Source organism: Crotalus tigris, unplaced genomic scaffold (genome assembly GCF_016545835.1).
Source record: "Crotalus tigris isolate CLP2741 ecotype Arizona unplaced genomic scaffold, ASM1654583v1 scf7180000018445.1570621, whole genome shotgun sequence".
NCBI lineage: Eukaryota > Metazoa > Chordata > Lepidosauria > Squamata > Viperidae > Crotalus > Crotalus tigris.
In genome coordinates this window covers 1,363,419-1,388,231 of record NW_024097006.1, presented here as the reverse complement: position 1 = coordinate 1,388,231, position 24,813 = coordinate 1,363,419, and the positions used below count along the sequence as shown (strand labels likewise).

Here is a 24,813-nt window from a genome sequence, read left to right as displayed (position 1 = left end):
AGGTTAAAGAAGCTATAAAGTTGCTAAAAACACAATTTAATATGTTGATGGCTGATCAAGCTGCAACTAATTTAATGTTTATGAAACAAAATACATTTTGTAATGCTAACAAACCAGGGAGATGGTTGGCCTATCAATTAAGAAAGAAACAGAGACAGAGAATTATAGATAAAATAAATTATAATGGTAAATTAGTGTATCAGAAGGAGCTGATCAAGAAATCTTTTCTAGATTACTATCAGAAATTATATAAGAGTACTAATGTACAAACTTTAGATATAAATAATTATTTAAGTGAGGCTAACTTTCCTAAACTAACAGAAGATCAGAAACAAGAAATTAAAGGTTTAATTACCAATGAGGAAATTGTGACAGCTATTAAGCAATTAAAATTAGGTAAAGCGCCGGGTACGGATGGTCTGACATCTATTTATTATAAAACCTTAGTAGAAGAGATGACTCAACCTTTATGTGAGCTTTTTAATAATATATTACAGGGTTTAGAGATTCCTCCGTCATGGCGCAGTGCTTTTATATCCTTGATTCCAAAAGAGGACCAAGATCTTACCTTACCAAAGAATTATAGGCCTATATCTCTCTTAAATGTAGATTATAAGATTTTTGCAAAAAATTTAGCTAATAGGTTTATGAGGGTTTTGCATCAGCTTATACATAAGGATCAATCGGGTTTTATAACCGGAAGGTATATGAAAAATAATGCTAGACAAATTATTAACTTATTAGAATATTTAGATAAGAACAACCAAATTTCTGCAGGGCTGATATTTTTAGATGCTGAAAAAGCTTTTGACCAATTGAATTGGCAGTTTATGTTAAGATTAATTGAGGAGATGAATTTTGGAGAAAAAATATCACAAGCTCTAGGTGCTATATATCAAAAACAAACGGCACAACTTATTGTTAATGGGGGTTTGTCAGAGGTTTTTACAATAGAAAAAGGTACAAGACAGGGATGTCCATTGTCACCGTTACTGTTTGTTCTAACATTGGAAATTTTGTTGATTAAAATTCGAGAGTCGCAGGAAATAAAAGGAATAGAAGTTAACAAAAAAGAATACAAGTTAAGAGCTTTTGCAGATGATTTGGTGGTTACTCTGTCTCAACCTACCTATTCTGTAGTAAAGTTACTACAGCTGATTCATCAATATGGACGTGTTTCGGGTTTTAAAATTAATAATAATAAGACTAAAATATTACCTAAAAACATGACTAATCGGGACAAGCAGATTTTGGTTAATCTAACTGATTTTGAAGTTGTTGATAAAGTAAAATACTTGGGGGTTATTTTATCTGTTTCTAATGTAAAATTGTATAAGAATAATTATGAAAGGTTGTGGATCAGGGTACAGAAAGACTTGAAGAATTGGAATAAGTTACAGTTATCTCTTATGGGTAGAATTGCAGTGATTAAAATGAATGTCCTACCAAAATTTCTCTTTTTGTTTCAAATGCTACCTATTTTAAAGAATGAGGTTAATTTAAATGAATGGCAGAAAGGCATTAATAAATTTATTTGGGCAGGGAAAAAACCAAGGGTAAAGCTTAAAATCATGCAAGACTTCCGTGAGAGAGGTGGACTCAAGGTACCGAATCTGAAATTATATTATGATGCTGTGGTCTTAACATTGATTAGTGATTGGGTAAATTTAACAAATGTAGAAATACTCCATCTGGAGGGTTGGGATTTACTTTTTGGATGGCATGCCTACTTAATTTTTAATAAAAAAGTGGATCGAGTTTTTAAATCACATATTATAAGGATCTCTTTACTTCGGGTTTGGAGGAAATATTATAAGAGTGATTTTAAAATACCTTTATGGGCCATACCTTGGCATGCGATAGAGGGGATAAGGAGAGGAGTTAAAATGGATAGGGTCTCTTATACACAACTACTTAGATGGGATGGTCAAAATTGGCAGTTAAAATCATTGGAAGATTTAGTACATGAAAATATTATCTATTCATGGTTTCAATATAGACAAATAGTGGATAGATGGAAGATGGATTGTAATATGGGCTGGCTTAGAGAAGATGAAAATCTTTTTAAACAAGTAAAGGATCAAAGACAAACTCACATTAAGAGGGTTTACGGGGTTCTAGTGGAATTGGATTCAGAATCTGAATTAATTAAAGATTGTATGATTAAATGGGCACAAAATTTTGGTGAACCAATCCCACTGGATACCTGGGAAATTATCTGGGTGAGGAATGTTAAATTTACGCAAGCCCAGAACTTAAGGGAGAATTTTTATAAAATGTTTTATAGATGGCACCTTGATCCACAAAAAATGTCTCTTATGTACCCTGACTTACAGCCTAAATGTTGGAGATGTGGTTGTTTGGACGCCACTTATTATCATATTTGATGGTTGTGTAAAAACATAAAAGCTTTTTGGATTAAGATATGGTGGAATATTCAAAGAATTTTTAGAAAGAGGGTAAAATTTACTCCGCAATTATTTTTGTTAGGTATTGTTATTGATTGTGATGCTAAGGAGATTATATTGATGTTAAATTTGATTATAGCCGCAAGGCTGCTAGTAGGGCAATATTGGAAGAAGGAATCTTTGCCTACCTTGCAAGAGTGGTTTTTTAAAGTTTCTTATCTGGCGGAAATGGCAAAGATTTCGGCTTTTTTAAAGGAGCAATCGCAAGAGAAATTTTTTGCCGTATGGGAAAAATGGATAAATTTTATACAACATAAATTGGATATAAAAAAATATCATCTAGCTTTTTTATAACTTGTATATAATTTTTAATATTTTATAGATTGTACTTTTTCTCTTTTTTCCTTTTTTTCTTTTTTTCTATCTCTTTTCTTCTTTCTCTTATCTTTCTTCTTTTTTTCTTTTTAAGTGTTTTTTCTTTTTAATGCTTATGTCATATATATTTTATTATTAACTATTTTATAAGTTGTTAAAATTTGTTTAGGTTTTTTAAAATTTTAATTAAGCCTATATTCAGCTCTTGGAAGCTCGGGGGGGGTGGAAGGGGTGGTTTGGGAGGGGTTGGGTGAGGGTTGTTTTGTTTTTGTTTTTTTTTTGTTGTTGTTCTTTTTTTGTTATTTGTAAAAACTTTTAAAAATTTTCAATAAAAAAAAAACTTGCTGCTGTGCCTTTTTGAAGACTCACACCATTTTAAGGATTTCTCTTTGTCTTAAATAACAAGGGGCTGTTAAGGCTGTTAAGGCAAGCCAAATAAGGAAGTGTTGTGAAGAAAGAAAAAAAAAGCTGGCGGAAATATATAAAGCTGTGATTTTAGTCTAATATTGTACTAACTTGTAGCATTGTTTTCTCTGCTGTGGGTGGCAAACCTTTCTGATCCTGACTAAAAACGGAAGCCAAGATGGATAAATAGAGTATTAGAAATATTCTTGAAAGGTATTTTAACAAAATTCTCCAATTTGTTGACCAATTTGTTGACCAGCTGTGCGCTAAGGACGATTAAAAAATGCTCTCAAATTACTGAGATGCAAACATGTGGAGAATGCTATGATATTATCAAGGCAATTTCACAAATAGTTGTAACTTCACAAGTAGTTGAAAAGGCAGAAAATGCAGAGCAATGCATTACAGTTTTGGAAGAACCTGATACTAACTTTTACTATTATGGTGTTAATATAAAATTCACAACACAACTGAAAGAAGAGCACCGAGAAAAAAGACAAATTTGGGACTTTGTCTTTAAGGACGTTAACAAGGCTGAGGATTCCATGATAAAAAGAAACTCCCAGGTAAAATTTCTAGATAAGAAAAAGATTTTACTCTATGAAGATAAGCAGGAAGGAGTGATTTAAACTTAATGAGACAACTGGAACCAGGATGGACTGACTTTTCTTTGTTCAATATATGAAAAAAATGTTCAATTTTAAATGTAATCTTTTACACACACACACACACACACACACACACACACATATTAAAAATCAATAAATAGTCGATCACCAAGAGAATAAAAATAGAAAATTTATTTACTGAACCTAGCTTTCACCGGAAGCTCCCGGCATCGCCGGTAGCTCCCTGACGATGCCGGGAGCTACCGGAGAAAGCTAGGTTCAGTAAATAAATTTTCTATTTTTATTCTCTTGGTGATTGACTATTTATTGATTTTTAACATGGATATACCCAAGAGTCACATTTTTACTTTGGTTATTCAGATTTTCTCCCATGTCAAATTGGAACTGTCTTGGCGATGTTTCGACGAAGTCCCATTCGTCATCTTCAGGCTGCTGTTTTTGGCTTCATGCTTCTAGGAGCAATGTATGATCATAGCTGTTTCTTCCTTTTAACTGCCAGCGGGGGTATGAACTGATTGGATGAGAGCTTGGCTGTGTTCTGATTGGATGGAGGTGTTGTCACATGTTCCGACTAATGAAGCACTTCAAAGAACTTTCAGGCATGTTTCCTAAAGTCTTTATTTGCAGAGCTACAAATTTTGCCGGTCAACAGGTTGGACTGGTTAATGCCAGAATCTGAACTTCCTGTCGCTGGCATCAAGCTTTCCTTGCTCAACCCCTCCCTTCTCATGCAGTCACAGGTCACATTATCCAATTAGTGAGAAGGTCAAACGTTTACTTCCTCTTTCTTTCCCGGGCTTTTTCCCCGCTCAGTCTAAGCTAAGTATTAACCCAATAAATGCCAGACAGTTTTGCATATTGTCAAAGCAAGAATATACAGTATTTGCAGCATTGACATCCGGCCCCCCTTACAAGAAGGACAGAACCTGTAAAGTAAACAAAAGCATATGTTAAGGGTTATCTTTCGGTTTGCTGGGGTGTTTCACATGAAACTTTTCGATCAATCTGTCAGCGTTCACTTCACTAGATTTCACCCAGGTGGCTTCAGACAATGGGTATCCCTTCCATTGTACCAAGTACTGTAATTTCCCCTACTTTCAGGTAGGTCCACTATAAGGTCCATAGCTATTTCTTCCCAGGGTTGAGAAGGGTCTGCCACGGGTTGCAGTAGCCCAGGAGTTTTTCCCAGGATTCTTTTCATTGTGGCACATACAGTACAACTTTTTACAAAGTTTTCCACATCCTTTTTCAGCCCCGGCCACCAAAATTGCTGGCAGGTGAGGTGTAGAGTTTTCAAATATCCAAAGTGTCCAGCTTGCTTTACATTGTGGCTGTGTTTGAGAGCGTTAAGACGGAGTGCTTCTGGCAAATATAACTTCCCCCTTTGTAAGCCAAGCCATCCCTGCATGTTAGGGACGCTTGATTATCTTTGAACCATTGGTCAGTGAGGAGCTCTCGTTTTATTTTCTTCACTCCAGGGTCATCCGGATTGGGGACCCTGCGAGGTGTAAGTTGAGTGACAGTTTGTGGATTGGGAATAATTGCCTCGTTAACCTGCTCTCGTTCACTTTTGTACTGGGGTAACCGGGATAGCGCATCAGCTAGAAAGTTCTTTCCTCCTGGTATGTACTTTAGAGTGAAGTTGAAGCGGTTAAAGTACTGTGCCCACCGTACTTGCTTTGGTGACAATTTGCGAGGAGTTTTCAGTGCCTCTAGGTTCTTGTGATCAGTCCATACCTCAAATGGCACCTTGCTCCCTTCTAGATAGTGTCGCCAGTTCAATAGCGCCCACCTAATTGCGAAGGCCTCTTTTTCCCAGATTGCCCATCTTCGCTCGCTCTCAGTGAATTTCTTAGAGGTGTAGGCACAGGGTTGCAGGATCCCATTTTTGTTCTTTTGAAGTAACACTGCTCCAACCGCCACATCGCTGGCGTCGGCTTGAATCACAAAGGGTTCCCCTGGGCAGGGGTGCTTTAGAACCGGTTCAGCGGCAAATAGTCTCTTTAAATTCTCAAAAGCTGTTTGACAGCTCATTGTCCATGCTAGTGGTTGGCCCGGTCGTGGCTTCCCTCCTCCTTTGCCTGTTTTGAGTAGTTCTGTAAGAGGAAGGGCAATCTCGGCAAAAGAAGGGATGAATTGACGATAAAAGTTGGCAAAACCCAGAAAGCTTTGGAGCTGTTTGCGAGTCCTAGGGGGTTGCCATTCGATTATAGTTTTTACCTTGGCCGGATCCATTTCAATACCCTCATTGGAAGTTCGATAGCCAAGATAGTCTAATTGGGTTCGGTGAAATTCACATTTTGACAATTTGACATAAAGCTTGGCATTCAATAGTTTCTTTAACACTTCTCTCACTAGCTTTATGTGATCATTCATGTTTGTGCTGTATATCAGGATATCATCAAGATACACCCAAACCCCTTTGTACAAGTGATCATGTAGAACCTCATTAATCAACTGCATAAATACAGCTGGGGCCCCCTGTAGTCCAAATGGCATGACTTTGAACTGATAGCTCCCCATAGGGCAGTTGAAGGCAGTTTTCCACTCGTCTCCCTCTTTTATTCTCACCCGGTAGTATGCCTCTCTTAGGTCTAACTTAGTGAAGACACTCCCCTTAGCCAGGTGGGTCAATAAATCCTTTAGGAGGGGGAGGGGGTATTTATTTTCCACACTTACAGCATTGAGTCCCTTGTAGTCTACGCAGAGACGAAGAGACCCATCTTTTTTCTCTTTGAACAACACAGGGGCTCCCACGGAAGATTTGGCCCGTTCAATAAACCCCCTCGCTAGGTTCTTGTTCACATATCGCTGCATCTCCTCCATTTCGAGGGGGGACATAGCATACATCCTCGGACGTGGGAGTTTGGCTCCGGGCACCAGTTCGATGGAGCAGTCATTGGGTCTGTGAGGGGGTAGGGCATCACATTCTTTTTCACTGAACACCTCCGCCAGGTCCAAGTATTCTTTGGGGATGACTGGTTCACCTGGAGTCAGTGAGGCGGCCATGTGCACTCGCTCATTGGGTGGCTTAAGACGCCCGGTAACATCTGTTGAATCAATGGGGGGATCAGGCCCTATAGGTAGTCTCACAATTCTCATTCCTTTCTCCCACCAGATAAATGGCTTCCATTTGTCCAACCAGGCTAGTCCCAGGATCACTGCCTCGGTCATCTTTGGAGCCACCAGGAAACGAATAAACTCCCAGTGTGCACCTATTTCTAGGCGTAAAGGCTCAGTTAATTGTGTAATAAGAGTCCCTCCCATCAGGGAGCCATCGGCTTGCTCAAATCTCATCGGTTTGGAAAGCTGTTTTGCCCTTATGCCCATTTTCATGGCAAACGCCAGACTAATAATGCAGCGGGTACATCCCGAATCAATTAGTACGTTTAAGTCTATTTGTGCCCCAGACGTAGGGATTACAAGTTTGGCGGGCAGTGAAAAAGGCAGGATTTGTTGACTCACCATTGGGTCATTTTCTCCTTCATCGTCGCTATCAAAGAAGGGAAGAGCAGGGGCAGGTCCACCTGGAGTCTTGGCATCCTCCTGTGTGTGGGGTGTAACCTGGGCGACTGGTTCTTGCGTGAGTCGATTAGATTTTTCTCTTGGTAGCCGCTGAGCAGGTTTCTTTTGTATCGCCGGTCCTGGCTTGCTCTGCAGTCGAGGGTAGGGGACTGGACAGGTGGCCGCTCGGTGTCCTCCTTGTCCACACCGGAAACACTCGAAGGAAGGGCGTGCAGGTGGCCTGGGTCTCTCAGCCCTTGCAGTGGTTGAAGGCTTTCGTGGGGGTGATTGCTGTTCAGGTAGCTCTGGTTGCTGTTCGGGTTCCTGTGGGGGAGGCTTTTTATAGCGAGAGAGCTTAACATCCAGCTTCACGGCCGTCTGGTACCACTCCTGCAGCCGATCAGGTACTTCTCGATAGATGCAAGCCTGGGAGAGGTGATCATCTAATCCCTCGATGAAGTGATGGATGAGGGACTGCTCAGGCCACCCCTCTATTCGACCTGCCATCTTGCGGAACTCTCGCACGTACTCCAGGGCAGGCCTCCCTGCTTGTTTTATTTTGTGAATTTGTCCTGCTGCTTTGAGGCCGATGGATGGGTCTTCAAATCGTTCTCTCAGTCCTAAGAGAAAGAGATGGGGATCCTCCAATTCGAGGGCTTGCTCGCTATATAGATTGTTCAGCCATTCAGATGCTTCTCCCTCCAGGTTGGCCCCAATGACGTCAACCATGGCCCCTGGTTCCGGATAGAGATAGGCCCAGCGATTTAGATGAGAACGCACTTGGTTGAGGAAAAAAATCAGCTTCTCTGGGTCCCCATCAAACGTTGCATTGAAGGGTGGTGCAAACACAGGCTGCTGTGGCCCCCACTGGGGCTGGTTCCATGGCTGCTGGCCAGCGGGGTTGGATGGTACCCCCTGCTGCTGTAGGCCTCCCAATGGTGGCTGCGCAAGTGGGGGTTGTAGTGGTCTTCTCTGTTGTTGGACTGCAGGGGGTGGTGGTGCCCTCTGCTGCTGCTGATCATCCATCTGCTGGGGAAACCCATCTACCCATTGCTGCAGATGCCTCAGACTGGAACCCACCCTCTCTTCAGGGTTGGGGTCTCTGGCTGGCAAAGGCAGGGTCTGACAGGCTTCCTGCTGGGCTCCCCATCGCTCTTGTGGCCACCCCAGTTGCTGTAGGCCCCAACCTGGCTGCAGATTTATGCCCAGGGGTTGCACGTTTGGGGGCTGTGGCCAACCTCCTTGCTGTGGCTGTTCTCCCCCCAGCTGCTGATTTCCTGGCTTCTGTACCACCCCAAGACATTGCAAGGCCTCTATTGGCTGTGGTAAGTTCAGAGGACATGGATCAGCCACTTGCTGGGGAACCCAATTTCCCCTTTGCTGCAGAGGATTCAAGCTAGGATTCTCTCTCTTAGGGATCAAGGTTTCACTTTGTAGGGACTGTTTTCTGTTTCTCATTTCTAAGTGTTGAAATCTTTCCAATGACTCACCCATAATTGTGTTATCTGTCCATGCTGCTTTTGAAGTCTTCGCTCTCAGCTGGGAAATCTGCCAAATTTCTCTCTCCCCCAGCTTGCTGGCTGTTGCTTTCCTCCCCGGGGAAACTGTTGCAGCTACGGGGCTGGTTTCAGGCAATCTTTCTTTCTCCATGATGAGATCTCCCCCGAAACTTTGCCAGCTCCTTTCAGGCATAAAGGCAGCTGTTGATAGATCGGGACGTAGATCGTTTGAAAAAAGTGCGGATTCTGGCATGATGTCACATGTTCCGACTAATGAAGCACTTCAAAGAACTTTCAGGCATGTTTCCTAAAGTCTTTATTTGCAGAGCTACAATTTTGCCGGTCACCATGTTGGACTGGTTATGCCAGAATCTGAACTTCCTGTCGCTGGCATCAAGCTTTCCTTGCTCAACCCCTCCCTTCTCATGCAGTCACAGGTCACATTATCCAATTAGTGAGAAGGTCAAACGTTTACTTCCTCTTTCTTTCCCGGGCTTTTTCCCTGCTCAGTCTAAGCTAAGTATTAACCCAATAAATGCCAGACAGTTTTGCATATTGTCAAAGCAAGAATATACAGTATTTGCAGCATTGACAGGTGTGTTCTGATTGGTTAGGAGCTTGGCTGTGCTCTGATTGGTTGGGGGAGTTTCAGTTTGGGTGGGGGCTTTGTTGTGCTCAGGTTAATCTGAGTTGCAGGGGGATGTGAGATGGTGAGCCTTGCTATTGTTTGGCTTCATGCTCATGATCGTGCCTCATCTTCATGGTGGGTGTCAGTTTGCTTCATGTACGGATTGGAGGGGTTTAAAGTGGCTAATGATGCAGCTGTGGTCTGGCTTCTGGTTTGTGGTTGTGCCTCATCATTGGTGTGGGTTTGGGTTTGCTTTTTGCGTGGATGTGTGGTGGTGACATCCTGTGTGGCTTTCGTGAGTGTGAGTCTGGTGTCATTCTTTGTGTTAGGGACTCGTTTGTCAATAAGGGCAGGTTTCCAAATGGCTGGTAGGTGGGAGGTATCATCTCGTTTGTTCATGCTGTGTGGGCGTTTTTCTATCTCGATGGCTTCTCTGATTATTCTGTTATTAAAGTGTTCAGTTTTGGCGATAGTTTTGGTCTTTTTAAATTCAATTTCATGTCCTGTGATTTTAAGGTGTTGGACCAGGGAAGAAGTTGGTTCCTCTTTTTTTACTGAGTTCTTATGTTCTTCAATGCATGCACTTATCTTCTGTTGGTTTGTCCGATGTATGTGGTGGGACAAGTGGTGCATGGGATTTCGTATACTCCTTGATTTTCTAACTCTATTTTGTCTTTGGGGTTTCTTAGGATGGTGGATATTTTTTCTGTTTGGGCAGAATGCTGTCTTAATGTTGTGTTTGTGGAGGATCTTGCTGATTTTGCCTGTGGTGTCTTTTATGTAAGGGAGGAGGGCTTTGCTGTTTTCTTGTTCTCTGTCTTGGATTTTAGTGGGGGTTTCTTTTTGGATTAGTTTGGTAATCTTATTTCTTTGGAATCCATTGGATGTAAGTACATTAGTGAGAGTGTGTAGTTCGGTTTTTAGGTGTTGTTCATCAGCTAAGCGTTTTGTTCTAGAGATGAGTGTCTTGGCTACGGAGTTGATCTGTACTGGGTGGTGGTGTGAGAGAGCATGCAGATAGCGGTTTGTGTGTGTTTTCTTCTGGTAGATGGTGTGTCCTAGGGAGCCATTGGATTTCTTGTAGACTAAGATATCCAGGAAGGGAAGTTGGTTGTTAGTTTCTGTTTCCATAGTGAACTATAATTTGAGGTGTAGGCTGTTGAGGTGTATGAGGAAGTTGTCCAATTTTTCTTTCCCATGTGGCCAGATTATGAAGGTGTCGTCTACGTATCTGAGCCAGAGTCTGGGTTTGTGATCCGATTTTTCTAGAGCTTGGGTTTCAAAGTGTTCCATGTAGAGGTTTGCAATGACAGGTGAGAGGGGTGATCCCATGGGTGCTCCTTCTATTTGTTTGTATTTTTGTCCATTATAGATGAAGTATGTGTTGGATAGGCAGTGGTTGGTCAGATCTAGGATGTGTTTGGGGGGGGGTTATATTTGTTTTGGATAGCTGTCAAGGCTTCTTTGATTGGCACTTGGGTGAAGAGGGATATGACATCGAAGCTCACGAGTAGGTCGCTGGCTGTTTCTTTATGATCTCTAAGAAATGGAATGAGTTTTTTATGTGTGAGGTGATGGATTCTGCATAGGGCTGTAGTTGTTTGGCGAGAAATTTGGCTAGGTTTTGTAGAGGTGAGCCTATGGAGCTGACTATGGGTCTAAGTGGGGTTCCTTCTTTGTGTATCTTGGGGAGACCATAGAGCTTAGGGCATCTGGATGATTTCTCTCTGGGAATGATTCTTTGCTGGATCTCTTCGCTAATGGGGGAGGCTTTTATTTTGGATCTGGTGGTTTTTTCCAGGTAGGTGGTGGGATCTGTGTTTAGGGGTTTGTATGTAGAATCTTGGAGTAGGTTGGTTAATTTGGTTTGGTAGTCAGATGTGTTCATAACCACCGTGGCATTGCCCTTGTCTGCTGGTAAGATTATTATGCTGGTGTCTTCTTTCAGGTTAAGTTGTGCTGTCTGTTCCTCTTTGGGTAAGTTGCTTTTGGGTGGCTTGCTGGTGCAGAGGATGTTGGTGATTTCAAGTCTGATTCTGTTCGTGTCGTCGGGGTTGATTTTGGTCAGGCTGGTTTCAACTCCGCATATAATGGTTTCAGTGGGGATGTATTTGGGAGCGACTGCAAAGTTGAATCCTTTGGAAAGGACATTGGTTTTGGCTTTGGTGAGGATCCTATCTGAGATGTTATGCACTATTTGTTTCATGTGTGGCTGTGAGGGAGGAGGGGTTTGTTTCTGGCGTTTTTGTAGTCTTCGGAGTTTGTTGGTCTGTGTGTCTGTCTTGAGGGTGGTCTGTGTTTTGGCTCTCCAGACAGCGAGTTTTTGGGATTTGTCCCAAAGTGCAGGGTGGATCTTGTTGCTGAGTTTGAGATGAAGCGTGAGGAGATCTTTGTTGATTCAGTCTAGGAGGAATATTTTTGTGTGAAGTTCTTTTCTGATTAGGGCCAATTCTGTTCTTTTCAGGATGCATTTGGTGGCTGCAGAGTTAGAGTGGAATTTCAATTGGAAACCTGTGGGGATTAAATTTTGATCTTGGCAGTTGTGTAGGAATGCAATGTCACATAAAATGGAAGCTCTTTGGACTTCGAGTTTTTCATAGGTCCTGGTCAGATGGTGGATATCCTCCCCGTAGAGGTACAATATTTGTTTTCTGATATTTTCGTGGGTGTTTGTATGTAGGTCTTTGGTTATTTGGGTTTTCTCCCACGTCAAATTGGAAGTGTCTTGGCGACGTTTTGACGAAGTCCCATTCGTCATCTTCAGGCTGGTGTTTTCAGCTTAATGCTTCTAGGAGCAATGTGCGATCGTAGCTGTTTCTTCTTTTTAACTGCCAGCAGGGGTATGAACTGATTGGATGAGAGCTTGGCTGTGTTCTGATTGGATGGAGGTGTGTTCTGATTGGTTAGGAGCTTGGCTGTGTTCTGATTGGATGGGGGGTTGGCTGTGCTCTGATTGGTTGGGGGAGTGTTCTGTTTGGGTGGGGGCTTTGTTGTGCTCAGGTTAATCTGAGTTGCAGAGGGATGTGAGATGGTGAGTTTTGCTATTGTTTGGCTTCGCGTTCGTGGTTGTGCCTCATCTTCATGGTGGGTGTCAGTTTGCTTCATGTATGGATTGGAGGGGTTTAAAGTGGCTAATGATGCAGCTGTGGTCTGGCTTCTGGTTTGTGGTCGTGCCTCATCATTGGTGTGGGTTTGGGTTTGCTTTTTGCGTGGACGTGTGGTGGTGACATCGTGCGTGGCTTTCGTGAGTGTGAGTCTTGTGTCATTCTTTGTGTTACGGAGTCATTTGTCAATAGGATAGGATACTTGATTTCTTCAGTCTGTTCTGAATTACTAGGCATCTGCAACTAATTCCTGATGATGAAGATAATTGGAACTTCTATACTTACATATACAGTATGTTGGTGTTAGGAGGTATGTAGGCATCTCCTCATAATTCCATATCCATTCTCATTCTTGGGGTTAATTTGATGGAATCTCCTGATCTAATCATGGGGATCTGAGAGTTTAGCTGACTATGTTGCAGGAAGTGGAAGGAAATCTAAATGGATTTTTGGAGTGATCTAATATCTTCTTATATACAAAAGCCATGGTGACACAATTGTTAGAATACAATATTGCAAGCTACCTCTGATAATTGCCAATTGCGAGCAGTTAGAATTTCACCAGTTCAAGTTGATTCAACCTTCCATTTTCCCAAGGTCAGTAAAATGAGAACCCAGATTGTGGGGGCAATAGGCTGACTCTGTAAACCGCTTAGAGAGGACTGTAAAGCGCTATGAAGTGGTAAACAAGACTAAGTGCTATTGCTATATTGATTTACTATTATGGGATTTTGAACTATGGCATAAAAAAGAACTGAAGGAAAATAATTATTTCATTGTAAGACCTGCTTTGATGAGTTCACAAAATATAATCAAATACTATTGTTCAAATTAAAATTATTCAATAAAATAAATTGGTAAGAATTTATATTCCTATAAAACAGGAGTGAAGCAATTGGAAAGAGTTAAATGTGAATCAAACTAGGGTACCTCTTTTATGAGCAGTGTAATTGGTGTATTTACATTCCAAACAAGAGAATATGGGAGCTTGTTGAAATCAGTCAAGAATAAGTTAAATAATGAGCTTTCCCAAAAATATTAAACCCGGTGTTATATTTTTTTTTTGTCCCAAAAGATGCACTAGGGTTTATTTTTTGGGGAAACACAATATTAGGGTGATCAGCCCTGCCGGGCACTCCACCCTCCAATGTGTGCAGAAGAGATGGTGAATGTGCAGGAGCCAATGGTGCCTGACAGCAGCCATAACACGCCAGACTCTTGGTCAGCGTACTCTGGGTCTATGCAGCCTGTACAGTGCGGGTGAGTTGATTACCTGTCCAAGCAGCAGGTGGAGGCAGATGCACAGGGAGAGGCCATGCGGCCTCCTGGCTTATGAGACGCTTGTGGAAGGCTCGTGTGGTGGCACCTGCATCAGGCAGAGGCACGGGGGGAGGGAGGTGATCCCGATGCATTGCGTGGCCACCTGCCTCAGAGCAGCCATGGACAAGCCGAGAGATGGTGGGACATTGGGATCGCCTACCTCCCCCCCTCGTGCCTCTGCTTTGACCTGCTGCCAGTGCATGAGCCTCTCACAAGCGTCCTGTGAGCCAGGCAGCACCACAGCATGTCCAGATCCCCTGCCTCCCCAGTGTCTCTGCCTCAAGCTGGTGCCACCACATATCGGGATTGCCTGCCTCCTCCCTCCTGCACCTCTGCTTGGAGGGATAGCCTGGTGGTTGCAGCACTTGGACTTACTTGTGCTGCATGAGCTGTGGCTGTTGCTGGACACTGTCAGGCCCTGCACACTCACTGCCTCCTGTGCTGCAGTCTTTTGCCACCACTGTGCAAACATGAGCACAGGCAATACTGGTAGCAGTTGTACCTTCTCCCTTCCCAAACATGCCAGGACATGATCTGAATAACACCCAGCTTGACCTGCTATTGAAATGCTTCCTGGCTCTTTCCCAGAATGTGCTTGCAGTGGCTGCTGGACATGGAGTAGCCTCTGCCTGCTGCCACCTGCAGTGGTCCCAAGGGAGATTTGTGGGAATCTCTCTCCCTCCCTCTCTCTCTCTCTCTCTCTCTCTCTCTCTCTCTCTCTCTCTCTCTCAAATAAACCCTGCTGTTTTTCATTGCTGCTGTGCAAACCTGAGCATGGGCAATAGCAGCTGCACTTTCTCCCTTCCCAAAATGTGCTGGCCATGCCCACCCTCCTCTCCCCAGGGCTGATGCTCTTAACTGGGGCTTATTTTTGGAGTAGGGCTTATATTAGGTGCAGGCTTAAAATTCAGGCTAGGGCTTATTTTCGGGATATGTTTTATTTTCAGGGAAACAGTGTGAGTGGCTTGGGTTTTTAGTTTATAGATTTGAATTGTTTAAGTAATGACATGCAAAACAACAATGGAACCATTGTTCAGTATTATATCATCTCCTTATTCTAGTTGCTACAACAATTCCTGGTGATACAGTACTGCTGATCACCCAATCTAAAAAGTGATTTAAGATTTTGTGAAAGCAAATTTGAATCAGACAATTGATATTAGCCCCCAGTAATTAATGTATATAAAATCAACACTAGAACAAATTCTTCTTCTTCCTAGCATTATTTCCGCATTATGGCAAGGTCCACATAAAACTCCCTTTTTATGATTCTCTAATCCCTTTAAATTGGGTTAGAGCCGGGGTGACTGGATGGAACTGAGTGTTTACTGGCCCGATGCCCTTCCTGATGCCATGTGGAGTTCACAGCAGATTTTTTTTTTCTGCACTCTAGGAGAGAAATATCTGCCGCTACCTAGAATTGAACTTTCAGCCTTCCAAGAGGGAAGAGATCATCTTCACCACTAGGTCACCACACTGGTCAAATTATCCAACTAAAATAAAATTCAGCAAATACCTTCTCTTTATTGCAGTTATTACAACATTCTTGCTTATGGAAACATCATTACAACCCCTAGTGAGGGAGTTAGATTTTTATGTAATCAAGTTTTACTCATTGAAGCTATTGAGCAAAGCAAAAGAAACTAACCATTGTTCAATACCAATAGCAACACTCTTAATATCTCATTCTAATAGCTGAACAAAGTCCTTTTCATGATTGGTTATGGTTAGATTTTTCTGCATGCAGAGTTTGAACCATCACAATAATTGACTTTCTGCAAGCTAAAAGGGTGGAGTCATTGTCCCATAATATTTCAACAACTCTACTCTTTTTGTTCCTATAGCTGTTGATCCAGTGACCACCATTTTTCCTGGTGAGTGATTTAGGCTTTTCTGCATCCAGATTGAAACCTTTCAATGGATTTGTTAAAAGTTTCAAGAGACTGATTTATTATAATTCATGAGATTTGGATCACTCTTTAATAGTGTATCAACATTGTCAATGTTTTTTTTTTTTGTTCATTCTAGAAATAACACAGACTCCTATTAAATCAAATGTTGTCCCTGTACCTGGTGAGTGATTTAGGCTTTTCTGCATCAGATTTAAACCTTTCATTGGATTTATTAAATGTTTTAAGAGGTTGGTTTATTACAAGCCATGGGATGGGACCACTCTTTAGTGGTGGGTCAACATTGTCAATATCTTTCCCCTTCATTATAGAAATACCAATGACCCCTATTGATTCAAAGACTGCCATTGAAACTGGCAAGTGATTTAAACTTTTTTGCATCCACATTTCAATCATTCAAGGGATTTGCTTAATGCAATTCACTTTTGGGACCATTCTTCTATAATAGAGCACCATGTAAATAATTCTTCTCTTTATTCTAGTTATTCCAACAGTGATCCAGAGACCACTGCTATCATTGGTGAATGTTTTAGCATTTTCTGCATCCAGGTTTAAGCATTTCAAGAGATTGGCTTATTACAATCTATGGGACCAGACCCCTCTTTAATAGTATACCAATATCTTTCCCTTTCATTGTAGAAATACCAGTGATCCCTACGGATTCAAAGACTGCCACTGGACCTGATGAGTGATTTAAGCTTTTCTGCATCCAGATTTAAATCATTCAAAGGACTGGCTTATTGCAATCCATTCTGGGGACAAATCTTTAATAATAGAACAATATGTAAATAATTATTCTCTTTATTCTAAATCAGCGGTTCTCAACCTATGGGTCGCGACCCCATTTGGGGTCGATCGACCACTTTTCGGGGGTCTCCAAAGGCGGCGATCCGCCATTTTCTCCCCTCCGGGGGCGCCGCCGTGCATGGGGGCGGCGCTGCGCATGTGCATAACGTTTGTGTGACGGGGGTCACCGTCACACAAACGTTGAGAACCGCTGTTCTAAATACTGGAATAACTCCTGCTGAGTTGACCATCACTGTTGCTGTCCATCATTGTGAGTGATTTATGGTCATCTGTGTCAAGATTTACATTATTGAAGGGTTTGGATTATTGCACTAGAAGGGTGGAATCATTGTTTAATGGTGTATTAATACTAGTAACAATTTTCTTTTCATTCTTGAGACTAGAAACAACTATTGATCCATTGACCACTACTGCCCTTGGTGACTATGTTAGGCTTTTCTCTGTGCAGGTTTGAACCTTTCAAGAGATAGACATAGTGCAATCCAAGGGGACGGGCTACTCTTCAATATTAAATCAACATTGAATATTTCTTATCTTTATTCTAAATACTCCAAGATCTCTTATTGATCTGGAAGTTGAGTCATGGAAACTGGACTTTTCTTGTTGGTTTGAAATCTTCACTGCCTATCCAAGTAGCTTCTTCAGTCTGAGGAAGTTGGTTAGGGGGATCCCATATATGTCCTCCAGGAAGGTTTCATTTCTCACTTAATCTGCATAGGCTTGTTAGGTGAGTAGGTAGAGAATTGTTGAGATGTAAATGTTTCAACTCCTGAATCCTTTATCAGTGGCCTCCCTGGTAAACCTGTGAAGTGGTCTTAATCTTCCTGGAGACTGATGAAAGAGCAACATGAAAAATGGGGGACAGATTGTGTCTGAGGTCTCCACCTCTACTAATGGGAGGGTTTTCCATTTTGGTATAGATTCCTTCACTCCTCTCTCAAACCATCTATTTTTCCTATCCCAAACCCTTGTTCTTTGGTAGATAAACAGAGATTAAGACCAAGATTCACATCAGATCAACAATCAAGAAGTAAACAATGCCCCAATCAAATCCCAAAAGTGCTTTTTCAAAAGGCAACTGGGCTTTCTTTGTTTATGCTTGAAGACATTTTGCTTCTCATCCAAGAAGCTTCTTCAGTTCACTGATGAAGAACTGAAGAAGCTTCTTGGGCGAGAAGTAAAACATCTTCAAAGAAAGTCCAGTTGTCTTTTGAAAATGCACCTTTGGGACAAACATGACTGGATGACTGAGGGTCTCCATAGACATTTACCCCAATCAAGGAACTACCAGACAAGCTAAATACAAACAGCCCAAACAAAGAACTTCCAAAACCACCCACACCAACACTGACAAAGCAAGCCACAAGACATAAAATGAGAGCAAACCCCACTCCCTACTAGCACTGATAGTGTTATCTCATTTGGGTAATGAAAAATCTGTAAGAAAAGAACCAAGCTCGGTGAGCACCAAGGATTCCACAATTCAACCCTGAGCTACAAATATTCTCCTCTATTTGTTGCTGACTCTTGCTCTGTTGCCCAGTCATTTGCCTATCCCATCCCCTTGTGGCTCACATTTGCCTTTATCATTCTCATTCTTGCTTGATTTTCATTCTCCCTCTCTTGTCTCCCCATGTGTTTTTCTTCCTCTGTCACTCTGTCATTCACTTCGTCACATCAATCCCCTCTATCCAGCCTCCTCTGGCATCGCTCCACCACACAAGTTGCCTGCCAGATTTAGCACATAGCTAAGGACTCTGGATCATGCCTGATTGATGTACCACATCAGATGCCTTGTGCCTGTCGTTCCTGATGCCCAAGCCAAAATGGCCCTTCCCTTGCTATCTTGTTCCAAAGAGGTTGGCAATGATCAGAAGGGAGAGGACATATTTGCACTAGCCAAAAGCAATCAACAGGAGCTGAGTAGGTCCCTTCCTTTGCTGCTTTGTGATTACAATCACCAGTGAAATACCACAAATCATAAAGGCAGAAAGACATGTAGCTTAATAAGGTAGGAAATGCAATGTTAACATTGGAAAGGTAAATATCAAGCAGATGGCCTCAACTTCAGGGTGAGGTGAGGATGAGATGAGGGCTGTATCATGAGGACAGGTCCTTAAAGAATATTTATTGAGGCAATGTCTAGTTACAATTAATGAAATGTGTACAGAAGCCCTATGAGTCAGGAAAAGATGCTCTTAATATGTTGCTATGCCCCCCAATCTTTAATCTAACGAATGTTGGAAATGTAGAGATTGGGTGCACTAGTAAGAACATGCTGTACATTGATATAAGAATACACAGATGTATTCTTACTATATAATTCTTTACTATAGAAATAAGAGAAATTTACTAAAGAAATTTACTGCTAGTACAATTGCTCTGAGCAATAAGAAGACCTTACTGTTATTCAGATTCCATTTTCAAAGTAGTTATATTTTTATTTGCTAAGCACTTATATGTTACTGTAATTTAAGTCCTACTCCTTCCCTACAAACAACAATCCTTTGACTGGACTGAAAGAGACTGGCTGGCCCAGAGTCATCCATTGAGCTTCTGTGGTGAAATTGGACAAGAATGTGGGTCTCGTAGTCCAACACCTTAACCATTATATCACACTGGCTCTTTGCCTTGTTCTCCCTCTGCCTTATTCCTTTATCTATAAGGAATACAGTAGTGGCCAAAATTGTGGAAACCTTTTGGGGAAAATATATTTTTGAAGTTTGATAGCTAATAACACCACTTTTTTGGGAGGAGTAGTACCATAAAATTATATATCAATGGAAAGATAAGTTAATCAAGAATATAATGCAACAAAATTTGTTCAATTATCTGTACTGTATTCTATGAAAAATTATAGCAAAATAACCAGAAAAACGAAACACAGCTTACTTAGGTTGATATCAGGTAGCTTTCCTTCATCTGATTATAGCCAATGAGCATGAGTGTTTAGAGAGCCAATCAGGTGTCATCTTGTGTTAGCAATGAGCCAATCAGATCACAGTAGGATTCAGTTATTGATGTCATGTATTGAATCTGAGAGGAAGACATTTGTCAGTGTGTTATGTGATCGCTATCAAGTTGGTTGGGGTTTTTGTGTTCTTTCATTTAGTGAACTTGTAAAACATAATAAAATTAAAGTAATGGTGCAAAGAGTTGACTGGTCATCCAGAAAGCGATGTAAAATAGTATTATTAAGTGAACAAGGCTAAAGTTATAAAGAAATTAGAAGAAAAATTGGTGGAAACTTAACCAAAGGTGGAATTTCTATTATACACTTTTCCCAAAAGGTTTCCACAATTTTGGCCACTACTGTATAATCTGACCTTGAGGATATTCACACATGATTTTTTTAAAAATCTGATTTACTGAAAATGAACCAATGGTGTGCTACAGACTACTTATTCATGCCACCTTGCCTCATAGACAGACCGTAGAAGTGTTTTCCAAGATTTATTGGACAGACGGGGATCCTTGAAACATCTCTCACAATTAAGACAGAGATCAGAAGCCAACCACATTTGTAATATACAAACAGTGGAGTAGGTTACTATGATCTAGCAAAAGATAACAGTTTCCCTATCAGTCATGTCCGACTCTCGGGCACGGTGCTCATCTCTGTTTCTTAGCTGAAGAGCCAGCATTGTCCGAAGACAGTTTTTGTGGTCATGTAGTCAGCATGACTATTTGTCAAAGGGGCACAGAACACTGATGTGGTACCTATTTATCTACTTGCATTTGCATGCTTTCAAACTGCTAGGTGGGCAGGATCTTGGGCAAGTAATGGGAGATCACCCTATTGCATGGAGTTTGGGTCTTGAACCCTGGCTTTCAGCTCTCCAGCTAACAAGATCAGTGTCTTTAACTACTGAGCCATCACGCCCCCTTATGATGTAGCAGGCTTTCTCAGATAATCTGGATTACCATAAAATATGAAGCCCCCTCTTTCTCTCCCCCCCCTCCTCCTCCTCCTCCTCCTCCTCCTCCTCCTCCTCCTCCTCTTCTTCTTCTTCTTCTTCTTCTTCTTCTTCTTCTTCTTCTTCTTCTTCTTCTTCTTCTTCTTCCTCTCCCTCTCCCTCTCCCTCTCCTTCTCCTCCTTCTCCTTCTCCTTCTTCTTCCTCTTCCTCTTCTCCCTCTTCCTCCTCCTCCTCCTCCTCTTCTCCTTCTTCTTCTTCTTTTCTCTCTCTCTCTCTCTCTCTCTCTCTCTCTCCTTGCTAACATAATAAACATCCAACTGTGCAGATATTATGACTGGACCTGCCTATCATGTTAGCCTTTGGCATCACCTATTCTGGCAGATTTAGCACTAATCCACATGTCTTGTGTTTGGTTGATTTGAGGCTGCATAGATTCTATGTTTTTATATTCTCTGATACCTTCATCTCAAAAGCAATAGCAATGGGTTTTCCTATCTATCACTCTGCAGGATGAAAATAGCATAGAGGGAATTGTGTTTACTGAAAAGAAAATGAAGAAAAACTATCCCAAAGAAATGACTTTTTTTTCATTCTTTCTATTGATTCAGGACATTGGAAAAACAACTTTTATCAGTGGACTACAAGTTTTAAAATAATCTTTATAATACTACAAAATCGTTATGTAAAACACCCTATAACAGAATTGGCAGCTAATAATTTGGGTGAGTATAAAAATCAAGGGGAAGAGCATAATGACTGGGGAAAAAAGGGAATAAAGCATAGATAGCTAAAGCTGTTTTATATTCTTTGTAAATAAAATAAAACAAACACAAAAAGAAGATCCTTCAAAATACAGTGCAAAGAAATGGACTTATCTGCCTATTATTTTCAATAATATTCTGTAAAAAAAAGAAGCGTAGATTTGCTTTTCACAAGCATATATACAAAGAACATACACATTTCTGCAAGCATTTTTTTGACACGATGCATCTTTGCACTCTAGTTTTTCTCACATACTTGCACATAGTTTTTTTCTAATATCCACATTTTCCTATGCAATGTTATTTATATTTTTATATAGAGTGCAAAAGCCAAAGGGTAATTCCTTTCTTATGTTAAGAAATGTGAATGTACACTAATCAGCATATATTAAAATGAAATTTCACTGCATTCAACTCTCCAAAAATACCATTATGCGTATAAACACATACAGATACATATATGACACAGAGAAACATCACAGTGTAGTTCAAATGTATACATATATATGGCATAAAAAAAGAATCCTATAAATTTGCAAGACAGATGGCATAAGAAACAGACTCTAGTAATTCTGCTATAAATACTTTGAAACCTCCTCCTAAAGGAGAGCAACAGAAACAGACCATGAAGTGGGTGTGTGGGATCTTTAACAATGCTTCAAGCTCTAAGCACATAGCGCTTATAAGCAGTATCCTGAAGAACAGGAAGTGGACTTCCTATAATCTTCTTGGCTGTCCTTGCCACTCTCTGTATGGACCTTCTGTCTGAAGCACTGATACCACCAAACAGTGATGCAGTTTGCTAAAATGCTCTCAATCAATAGTGCCTCTGTAAAAAGTGGCCAGGACAGGAGGAGAAAGATGTGCTCTCCTCATCCAATGCAAAAAATGCAAGCGCTGGTTTGCACACTTCACTAAAAATAACGTATGAAGAGACAAGTCAGACTGTTAGTTATCTGCACTCCCAGGTACTTAATACTGTTTTCCACCTTCACAGCTGCTGCCTTGATACAAAGTGGAGTATGATTAACCCAGCTCTTTCTAAAATCATTTGTTTTATTAACATTCAAAACCAGCTTATTTTTGTATTGTGGGTTATTAAGCAAGTATCTGCTCCAAACCAAGCCATTCTGGGCTTGGACACCCCCCCCCAGTCCCAAGCCTCTAATGTTCCCTATCTGCCTATCTCCCCCTCCCCATCTCTAGCTACCCTCCACCATCCAGCCTGGGAAGCCACAGCCACCCCAGCCTAATCCCAGTTGCAGTTACCCTCACCACCCTGCAGTCCAAGAACCCTGCACTCCATCTGATCTTCAGTGACTTCTTGCTTCCACTGCTGATGAGGTATGTCCAGCCTGGTGGTTGAGCCAGGCTGGGCTGAGCTTCAGCTGCAGAAAAAAGGAAAGGAAAAAAAGCAACCTCAAAGCTGCAGCTTTCCTAAAAGCCCCATTTGCAAAGCTTTTGCTTTTATTAAGTAAATTAAATCCATTCAGATTTAATCAAATTAATGTTTTGTTTTCTTTTTCAGATGAGGCTCTGCCTAGCCAGGCTCAGGAGGAGTAAAATGTCCTTTTTATATAGCAGAGCACTGCTCATGATCCAATGGATAAAATACTGGAGATGTTGAAAACTGGAGATGATGAAGAAGGAACACTAAACATAGTTGCAGCATTAAACTGCTACCAAAGCAGTTAAAAAGTCCCAACAACATTAGTTTAATTAAATCTGAATTAATTTACAATGTTCAGTAAGCTCTAACCCTAACCCTATCCCTAACTCTAACCCTTCCTGTATTTAAGAGAAATTACAAAAATTAAAGGTCTTACAAAGTCGTGATGTTCTTCCTTTTCAAACAGATTAAACAGAATTCCACCCAGTGACTGGTAATTTGTAGTTTCAAGAGTTTTTCAATATTAAAGGAGCCATTTAAAAAAAGTTAAAACTAAAAAGTGATTTAAAAAGATGAAGTGGGGGGTCAAACCTTCAGACCTGAAAGGCTGCATTTACAACTCGGAGCATGAAGGAACCCATGACAAAAACAACGGTTTCTGCTATCTACTCACATAAACGAGCTGTCTGAAGTACATTTAGGCAATCTCCAGGTCTCTCTTTCTTCCAGAGAGAGTTGTTGCAGCCCAGATCTCACTTCCAACTGTCGTTGTGCTCTTGTGAAAATGCGGGTGTTGGTTCTCTCCGCTCACCAGAAGTGTGTTCCATATCCATAGAAACTTCCAATACCAATAGAATTCTCCCTCTGTATCTAACATGTTTGTTTAAAGTGGCTTTCAAGAACTCCTTTTCCCAAAGTCTTCTGGGATCCCTCTGAATTCTTACTTTAATTGACTTATATAGAGTCTTATATAGCCATAGCCCTTTCCATTTTTTGCTTCCTTTCCTTGTAAATGTTCATACCTTGAATCGGATTTTCTTGTTTTCCTTTTAACTCTGTGATGGGTTGGTATTGATCTGGATATTTCACTTATAGTTTCTGTTTTAAAATCAATGTTCATGCCTTCCCTCTTGTTTATGATCTTTTGTTGCAAAGGTTTAAAGTTGTTGTTCAGTTCTGACCGTGTGTTCATTGAAGATTTATTGAAGATTTGATTGAGCATGTGTGAGTCTGATTCTTCTTTGCCCCACTCTCCTTCTTCCTCCCTTGTTTTTTTCCCTTTCTCTTTTTGTATGCAGTATCTTCTTTTTATTCCAAACTGTAATCAAAAGAGAATCCACTGGTGGAGTGGAATGGGATAGTATCTTCTTATACTTGCTGCTGTCAACTTCTTACTGCATTCTCAATCCTCTGTGCCGCCTTCTTTCTTTAACCAACTTCCAACAAACAATGCATTGCAAAATCTTTACTTGTGTATAGGATTCTCAATTGGGAATGTGTCTATTTAACATTGGTGTTTTGTGCCCTCTGGTGGCTCTTCCTATGTTTTATAATGGGATATTGAAAGAAAGCTACAATGGGTTTATGTTCATGGATATTTTCAATCATGCAGGTTGTGGCTGTCCCAAAGGTACTTTTTCCAAAAGGCAACTAGACTTTCTTGGGGGTTTTTTTCTTTGAAAATGTTTCGCTTCTCATCTAAGAGGTTTCTTCAGTTCTAAGTCTTGCATGAGAAATGAAAGGTTTTCAAAGGAAAAAAATGAGAAAGAAATAAATACATTCTAAGTTAGAATTGAAGAAGCTTCTTGGATGAGAAGGGAAACGTTTTCAAAGAAAAAAACTCAAGAAATTCCAGTCACCTTTTGGAAAAAGCACTTTTGGAACTGCAATGTAGCTGATATAACAGGATAACAGAACTGGAAGGACCTTGGAAGTCTTCTAGTCCAACCTCATGCTCAAGCAAGAGACCATATTCCATTTCAGACAAATGGCTGTTCAATCTTTTCTTAAAAGCCTCCAGTGATGGAGCACCCAAAACTTCTGAAGGCAAGCCATTCCATTGATTAATTGTTCTCACTGTCAGAAATTTCTCATTAGTTCTAAATTGGTTCTCTCCTTGATTAGTTTCCATCCATTATTTCTTGTCCTATCTTCAG

At 41.0% G+C, this 24,813-nt stretch overlaps 1 long non-coding RNA gene across 1 annotated transcript in view; it reads right to left on the bottom strand.

The window, feature by feature from the left end:
• LOC120312214 overlaps positions 1–24,039 on the bottom strand; it is a 46,622-nt gene extending 22,583 nt beyond the window's left edge. The window contains exon 1 of the long non-coding RNA XR_005557821.1: positions 23,331–24,039. This is a non-coding gene — a long non-coding RNA (uncharacterized LOC120312214). The remainder of the gene's footprint in view (positions 1–23,330) is intronic.
• Between the last annotated feature and the right edge of the window lie 774 nt (positions 24,040–24,813).